Here is a 9,273-nt window from a genome sequence, read left to right on the forward strand (position 1 = left end):
CTCTGTGTAGACTGTAAAAGTTACTGAAATGAGAATACTGATTAAGAAAACCTATCAAGAAACCATTAAACTTTATTCCACCTTGGTAACACAGCCTCTCTTGAAATAAAACCTTCTTTGGAAAGTTCTGATGGAAAATAATTAAAAGGAAGCACTTAGGCAATGGGATGTGAGTATTTTATTTTTCCCTAAGGATTCAGATAGCTTGGGTAAGCAGGAACAAGGAAACAAAATCAAGGTCTCTTGCATTACTGGATCTACTGTTACTCAGTATCTACATGACTGTATATATTCACCTTGGGGTCAATGCTAAGTAGTTTCTTAGGAAAATAATGATAATGTGCATGTAAGTATGGTCTTGGCATGGAATTGTAGACTTCTTCACAATATAGAATCCAGATCACTAAAAATTAAAGCCAGTTTCTTAAGTGTTCATCTGAAATTGTAGAAAACCATTACTTGGACGTTCATAAAAGTGATTGTTGAAATTTCCAATGCAGGAAAAGTCCTCATAACATTTTTCTTAAGCAATATCCTGAAGTGGATGGAATACTTGAGATCTTTTTTTTTCCTGTGTAAATGGAATAACTTCTATGGCTTTTGTGATTATGTTCCTAGAATCACCACGGTTGGAAAAGACCTCCAAGATCATCCAGTCCAACCATTCATCTACCACCAGTATTTCCCCACTAAGTTATGTCCCTTAGTACCACATCTACGTGTCTCTTGATCACCTCCTGGGGTGGTGACATAACCACCTCCATGGGCAGCCTGTGCCTGTGCCTGACTGCTCCTTTAGAGCAGAAATGTTTCCTAATATTCAACCTATGTTAATGCTGCCTGGAATAGTTTGGTTTTTTTCGTTTTTTCCTTTAGTTGAAATTGTGGTTCGAGCAGCGTGAGACTTTCTGTTAGAGAATGTGAGGAAGGCTTCCAAAGATAAATTCAGCTTTTAAGGGAAGAGTTTCTTGCATTAGTGGTCAAAAGAAACAAGACACCTCTAGATGGAATTTTGGATAAATGTTTTTCCTTACCAAAGGAAGAAGGGAAAACCACTGTCTGTTAACGTTAAGCAATTTTCTGACTACCATAAGTAGTTCTGCTTTGTTTCCTGCTTGCCATCTCCTTTTTTCCTGATGTGTTTGAGTGCCAAACCCCAGCAGTGATCTGTGAGCTATGAAATTGCTCAGAATCCTGAGCAGGGAGGAAGGTGCCTGCTTGGGACCCGTGTCAGCACTGCCCTGCTCTGACTCTTCCCATTTTGTGTGAATTGCGTTTCCTGAGAGAGGCACTGGGAGCGATTTCAGAGGTCGTTGTCAGGTCAGGAATTGGGAAGCTGCTCTCTGTGCCTCTCCATAACAGCTTCTGCTCCTGTATGCTGTGAAATTGAAGGTGATTTTCAGCTAGGAGCATTCTTATTTGGCCAGGCGCTAGTATTCCTCATGAATGTGAATAAAATCAGCGTTCCTAAGTCAAGGAACATAAAGGCTTTGTCACCTTGCTTTGAGAATTATTGTAGTGAAAAGCCTACCCTGCAACATTTTTTTTGTCTAAGAAAAAACTCCAAAATATATCAAATTTCTGGAACTGTGATCAGATACAGGGAGATTCTGTGTTGATTTGATTAAGAATATTTTAGATGGATGTGTTTTGTTTTTTTTAACAGGTATGGACTTGTTAAACCTTAAACCCATTAACAGTAATCATATCTTTATATTTCCTCCAAATGATAGAAGAAGCCAATTTAGCAGCCTTTATGTCACTTTCTTTTCCTCATCTCATAAAAAATGGAGTGCTGCCATTGTTCAGAAACAAGGTTGGAGAAATCAGACTAAGCTGCTGAATACCACTGTGTGCTTGGCTTAAATCCATTCCGGAGACTAAGTGACTCCAAGTCCATTGCCAGCACTGACTAGACTAACTATCTAAACTAGTGTTCAGTTTCATTGTACGTAATTACTAACACCACTGCAACTTCTAGTCTATGCATATTTGTTAGCAGCTAAGTCTGTTGCCTAGTTTTGCTTTGAAGAGGACATACAATAAAAGCATGATAGACGAGCAGATTTTTGTTTTCAGTTGTAATCTGTGTCTTGTAGCATTTCTGAGCTGATACGTTTCTCAGTACGACTCCAAATGTTAACAAGGTACTAGTGAAGAGATTATTTTCAATGCATTCCCAGAATATGTTGATCTCCCAGTGCAAGAAGTCCTGCAGGGGAGGCAGGAAAGTGGTGTGGCTGAGCAAAGACCTGCTGGTCAAACTGAGGGGTAAGATGAAAAATGCACAGAGTGGGAGTAGGGTTGCATGGCCTAGAAATAATACAGGGATACCATCTGTACAGACATTATGAGATAGCAAAGGCAAGGCAGAGGTGGGACTGAGCTTGGTGAGGGATGTGCAGAATGACAATATCCTGTTCCTAGCGGAGAGTATGGAAAGAGGAGCTGGCTTGTGCGCCCTTTCCATCATAAGGTCGTATCTGCAAGGAGCAGCTTCTGTGGTGGGCTGCCAGGAAGTTGATCTTAGGCAAAATTTTTCTTCTGCCAAGAATTAACTGAATAATATCAAATCATGCTCTGGATTTTTTTTTTTTTTGGGTGGGATTGAGAGGGAAGGATTAAAATACTTCTTGTAATTACTTGACTTTGAAATGATGAATCTAAAATCTTGACTGGATCCCTTGAATCTTTTATTCATTCTGTTCTGTTGCCCTTAGACACTGCCATTCAGGATGGCATTTCATTGGCACGTTACAGAAACAGAGTCGGACAGGAGCAGCAAAAGCCTTTTGCTGTGTATTAAATCATCATCCTGTAGACAGGAGTAAATGACTTTTTGAAATGAGATAACATGGTGAGCAAATTCAAAACTGTTCAGTAAGTCTAAAGCTCAAGTTTTCTGTATATTGATCTAACTTCTTTCCAACAATACAAATATGGTAGCTAGCCCTTGATACTGTAGACTTCATGAAAAAAAAGTCCTGATTTGAGAAGTCTTTCTTGCAGAAGAACTTGAATTTTTTTATTTCTGCTTGCTATGACTAAACAAGATTGAAGTTAAGGACTGAATGCTAAATGGTGTCATTAAGCCTCCCAGAACCTGAGGTATTGAACTGTAGGGTAGGGATGGAAGGAAGCATGGCGTCCCATTCAATTTAATTGTGGCCAGCATGAAATTCTGATGGCTTTATACTCTGGAGCTCAGTAAAAACTTGAGAGGTTTTTATCGCAGCTAAGCTCTATGTGTAGCCTCCAAATGTAAATTCAGTTATAAAAATGAAGTTGTCACATTAGTTGCATCTTGCCATAATTCACAGGTCTTTAGTCTTCTAGACACTTCAAATAAGGTTCTGGTATTAATAAATATTTTTATGTGTTTTATCACCATGGTATCAAACTGTATGTATGCTTGAATAGAAATAACATTTTTAGGTAGGGTTTTTCTTTTTAAGCTAAATCATACTTTAAAATTTTTATGATGCAATACTGGAGAGAATTACTGCTGTCTACATACGAAGTCATGTGTAGTATAATATATATGATTCCACATGCAAGTAACACTCAGCTGCAATCTTGTCAAGCTAAAATACAGTAAACAAATGTTAAAAAACAGACTTCCCCAAAGAATTAGCTAACTGCAGACTGAAGTTAAGTGCTGAAGTGTTCCTTAATGTACTTCCATTAGTACACCTGTTTTGGGGGAGGGTAAAGCTCTCTGATAACCCATGGGCAGTATTGTAACATATTACTTGTGCCTTTAATTGTATCCTGTTAACCATCAAGCTGTTTGCATTTGATTCCGGCATTCCTTAAACAGCTTTGAAGATTTCTCCCTATCTTATAATCCATCAATTTAATTAGTACACAAGATAGCTGATGAGATAAGCAAGCACCTCTCCCAAATAATTGATGTGTCAGTTTTGCAGTAACAGAGTCCTCGGCCTTCTACTACTTACTACAAAACTGAAGAGCAGTGATCTGTTTCTCAGCCTGAGGAATAGGAAAGCCAACACAACAACTACAACTGCTCTACTACACGACTGTGCCAGGACAAATAAAACCCTCACATATCGCAGTGCAGAACTTGATTGCAAGTTGCTTTAGAAAAGACACGTAGTCTGAAAAATAAATATGTATAAACAGTTTGTCTAGTGTCCTTAGAGACTGTTCCCACAGCTTTTATAATCTGGGTACTTTTTAATGTCTTATATTGGTATTGAATCATGGATTATATTTTGCTTTCACTGAAATAATCTTGCATGTGCACACAACTGATGATAACTTATTTGCCTGTGGCAGCTAGCCTTTGCTTGTGTGTATCAAGGTAAAGCTGTTAGAGGCTGAAACAACTTGTGATGCATATTTGCAGTGCCACTGTTTGAAGCAATTTTCTTGATGTGATGTTTATTTTTTTTTTTAGTACAACTAAGACAGCCTTAGTTGCTAGTTGCTGATTTGTGAACGCATACACTTTGACTCAGCATAGCTGATGACTTCTTCTGGTTTAAGTATTGCAGTATTTGTCATCGCAGATCCAGTGTTGCAACTTTCTGCTTGTTTATCTGCAGTTCCTCCAGGTCTGCACATGTTGCACTATTTACTACTCTGCTATTTGTCTGTGCTTCTCCCACGTGCCCTTGTCAGTTTTCTGGCTTTAGAAAACATCACTTTTCTTAGGGTAAAAGGGGTAGCTGAAGCACCTCAATAAATGCTGGTGGCTGTGTCCAAACTTAGTTACTGTAAAACTGCACCTCAAGGTACTCATCACCACTGTTCCTCTCTTGAAGTATCCTAGCATTAGTGCAGAAGCAGGTTTACTAATTGTGATTTTTTTTTTTTTCATCTGTTTTTGGAATGTTAAGATGGGATACCATTATAAAATGTGAAAATGTTTTCAGCTACTCTTTAAAATTCTCTTATAAGGCAAAGATCCTTCGGCCAATCTTTTGAACCCAAGTCACTGCTCAATTTCTTATGAGTTTGCAGAAAGCTGCAGAGATTTTTGTGATAGGGGATTCCATTTTTGCAGCCTGAAATAATCTGATGCTGGTGCCTGAGCCATTAGAACATCTCACAGCACTGCATCAGCTTCAGATACTGTCAGGTAATCCCACTTACTGCTGTGCTGGCCTTCTAATGGCCATCAGCTCATTGCTTCCTCATCTTCTTCCCAAAGCATCAGAATGTTTGCATGGTTGGAAGGTGAAGTTCGTTTCCCATTTTCCTGGCTGGATTGATAACCCTACAGAAGTGTCAAATAAAAAGTTTTATGGCACTGTAATAAGAAAAAGGAGCAGTGCAATGGTACTATATGCAACTTGTGGACAGAAAACAAAATTGCTATGTTTTCAAGAGCACCACTTTCCACCCTCTTCACTCTGTCAGGAACAACTGCAGCAGTATTAGAGCTGTCATGGAAGGGCCAGGTAAACAAGGAGGTGATAAGATCCTGGATTTAATGGCAAAGCAAGAGGAGGAATAAGGATGGCTTGTTAATGGGAGTGCAAAAGCTGCACTTGAGGCAATCAGAAAAGCTCATGGGAATGGCAATGAGCTGCTGTCAGTATATCTCCATGCCGATGAGAAGAAGGGAGGAAGACCTGAAGTTTCTTAACAACAAGCTTGAGAAAGTGTGCCAGGTGATGAGCTGCACAGAGACAAATGCCTGGGAAACAAGAATACTGTAAAACCACCTTGATGGTATCCACATTAATTAAAAAATTAATTGAGCGAAGAAAATCCTTGGAGCTCTTGCTGGAGGAGAAAACATGTTGTCCATAGGCTACCACAGCACTGTGGGCTTCCAAGGTACAGCTCATCTTCTGAATCCCTGGGGCAAATTCACCATCTTACCTTTGACATTTATTTTGTTTGGCAAATTATGCTGATGTGTAACAAGGTTATTTTAGCATCAGAGTTTTCTTAAGTGAAGTGGATCAGTATGAAGATCCGCCATTGAATGTGGACTGTTTAGCTTTTTTTTTTTTTTAAAAAAAAGGCAAAATTGGTGCTGTCTCATTGAAATGAGAACATACTCCGTGGGACACTTAACAAAGATCTCATGGTCCTTTCTGCAAAAAAAATTATAACCTTGACCTGGCCTACAGGAAATTCAGACTTGAGAGCTTCTTCAGCTCCTTTGGCTGCAATGTGACAAAATAAAGAACAACCTTCCAGTCCATAGGAGGACTTGAATATCTTTTTGCTATGGAGGTAGATAGTTCACACACAACTACACTTTCATTTACCTAAGATGTGCCCCAGCACAAAGATTCATACTTTACTCTGCAAGATCACAGCATTCATAATGAACAAGTTGATTACAGCCCAGGAATCTGTAGGGAAAACTGTTGTTTCTTGAATTGCTATAGGTACCGTCAGAATTTTCCATCTGTTTGTGGGGAAAATCATTCCTGAGTACAAAACCACACCCAGTATATAAATCATAGCATCGTAGGATGGTTTGGGGTTGGAAGGGACTTTCAAGATCATCTAGTTCCTTACTGTAGCCTTAATGTGGAGCAGTCTGCAGTTGCAAGAAAGAAATCACAAGTGTGTTAACTTGCTTGAGCTCATTGTCTCTTACAGTGACCATATGATGGCAATTGATTGATTAATTGATAACAGATAGTAGTCATTGCCAGAAACATAGTGCTACATAATGTGTCAGTCTAATCCCCTAGATGTAGGGGCCTGCTTTCAAGGCTTTAATCCTGGAGACCCATGCGTACTTCTGGAGGTGACCTTTTAAGTCAACCAGCCAACTGTCCCTGAAGAGTGACTGACAGGAGGAGCTGATGCTGCCAGGAGGGTGGTGACAAAAGCTAACATCAGCCATTGCATTTCATTAGGAGGTCAAGTGTATTTGCTTAACCTCTGAGAAGCTGTGATGTGTGGTCTTGAATCTTGAATCTGTTGGATGGGGCGGGTGTGAAATCTTTTGCATACCAATTCAAGGTAGAAAAAACAATGCTGGAATGAAGACTGCTGTGTTAAGTTCTGCCCTAACAGATTATCCGACTACTGCTGTGCTGTTAACAATGAGATTTAAAGAGGAAAATGTTGATGGTTATAACTGTTACTTTTTCTATGAACTTGCATAATTTTGCATGCAATTGTAAAGCAGAATTAGACTAAGGATCGTGTTATCCTATTACTCTTTATATACTGTAAATTCACATCAGAAGATTCAGGTTTTTGGATACGGATGAGCTTCTTGGATACACTGGCTTCTTGCACTCAAGTTCTGCAACTCTTTTTCTGTAGTTAAGTTGACAATCCATTCATGCTGTGGTCCTTAAAGAACCACAGATGTTTGCCATGGGTTGAAATCCATATAGATTGGCATTATTTCCCTGTGAAGCACTAAGATGACTGACCTTGCCTCATTGTCATCTATGGCAAAATGTACTGCCTGCAGAGGAAAACATGTTCTCTTTTAATTAAGCAGTCCAGCAAATTTGCCAGTTGGCCTGGTGCTCAGGGAATATTCCAAGGGAAGAGTGATGGCAGGAAGAAACACAGCTCTGTAATCAGCAAATGAGGAAAAGCTGCACCTTTTTGTAACAGTAATTTTATCAATGAGTGACAAAAGACCTTGGCAAAATCCTTCTTAATCTGTGTCTGTATTCCTATCTTTTGAAATGTGAATAACATTATTTAACCGGGTGAAAGCAAATTACAAATTGCATTAAAGTCTGTGTTTTCCTGTTCCAGCACCACCACCACTTGGATGTGGAACACAGCCCAGTGAACTCCTGCCCTTTACTGTGGTGTGGTGTTACAGCTCCTGGTTATCCTCTTGATCTTTAAAGCACTTGGAAAAAAAATAAATAAATAAATAAGAAGAAAAATGGGAGAAGAACCCAGAAATTGAGGAGTGGCTCGCATACACTGCCTTCAGTCTCAACTACATCCCTTCCAGCAACTCAGATATTGTTCTCTGTGTTAAATTAGAAAGAGATGAATGGCATCCATTGCTTGTGGACAACCATTGTGCCTGCAGAGTTGAAGGAGGCTCACTGCAGTGATAATGAAGACTTTGAGATGCTGATATTGATAGTGGTGTCTTAAAAGATTGCAATGAAGAAGCAAATATGAATACATATAGCCTTTGGAATGGAAACAGGAATGCAAGACTGTTGGTATCCTGGAATGATTTGCAGAGATTTGCTCATTCATGGTGTGCTTTTGCTCAAACTGAGTCTGAGTGCCTAACGAGAAAGCTGACACGTTTTTAATATAGAATCTAGAAGTCAAAAGTGGCAGTGCAGTTGGAATTAACAGTCTGTATGGATAAAGCAATGCAAGAGCAAGATGAGTGAACTAAAACCAAGGTCATTCTGTCTTCCTGCTCTCTTTTCTCTTCATATATTTGTAAAACGCCTGCTCTGTATGTTGATAAGTACAAAAGGAGAAGATGTTCATATCACGTTCACTGTCTGAGCACACTTGCTTGTCTTGTTTCTCCCTCTTCTCCCCTTGCAAACTACTCAAGCATGTGTGATAACAGCAACCGGAGAGCTTTGCTGTTAACAACTGCAGGGTCTGCACATCCATGCTGTGTGTGTGGAATGGGACACTTAATGCAGAAACCTGACGTGCCTGTCTCTGTACCTTCCACCCCTCCCTCGGTTCTTCTGGCTGGAGTGGTTTCTTCTCTGAAGATGAGATTTTGTTTGGGGATTTACAGTTTCTGGTTCCTTGCTGATTCTTCAGTTAGCCTCTCTCCTTCCTGTAATCAGTTATTGTAGTGCTTTCAGAGCTTTGTTTCTTTGCCTAAATGAATATATTTCCACTTCATTGCAGGTAACTCAATAAATTGCTCTTTCAAAAGATAGAAGCCAATGTATAAAGGTAAAAATTGGTACATGGGAAGTGCAAAGGGAGACTATTCATTTCACTCTATGATTCTTGCCTGACAATATTCCTTTTATTGATGTCTCTGAACAGCAACTCTTCCAGCTCTGGCTGTGGAGTCCCTTATGGGAAATGCAAGCTGTTTTTGTTCCACAGATGACAAAGCTGTGCTGTCACTGCAGGCAGCAAAACTAACTTGACTAAAGGGTTCTCTTTCGACAGAGGTCTTACGTTGACACCTGGAGTTTTGTTAGCACCTTGGTACCTTGAGGTGTGTATTTTTCATGTTAAGCTAACACTGTTAGGTTGGCAAAGCTTTGCAGCAGTGACTTATTCCAGCACAGTGATGATATTGGCATGGGTCATCAATTGCCACTGTACTATTGCTGTTTTCCTAGAGAAGAACATTTG

This window comes from Meleagris gallopavo, chromosome 11 (genome assembly GCF_905368555.1).
Source record: "Meleagris gallopavo chromosome 11, MGAL_WU_HG_1.1, whole genome shotgun sequence".
NCBI classification, from domain to species: Eukaryota; Metazoa; Chordata; class Aves; order Galliformes; family Phasianidae; genus Meleagris; species Meleagris gallopavo.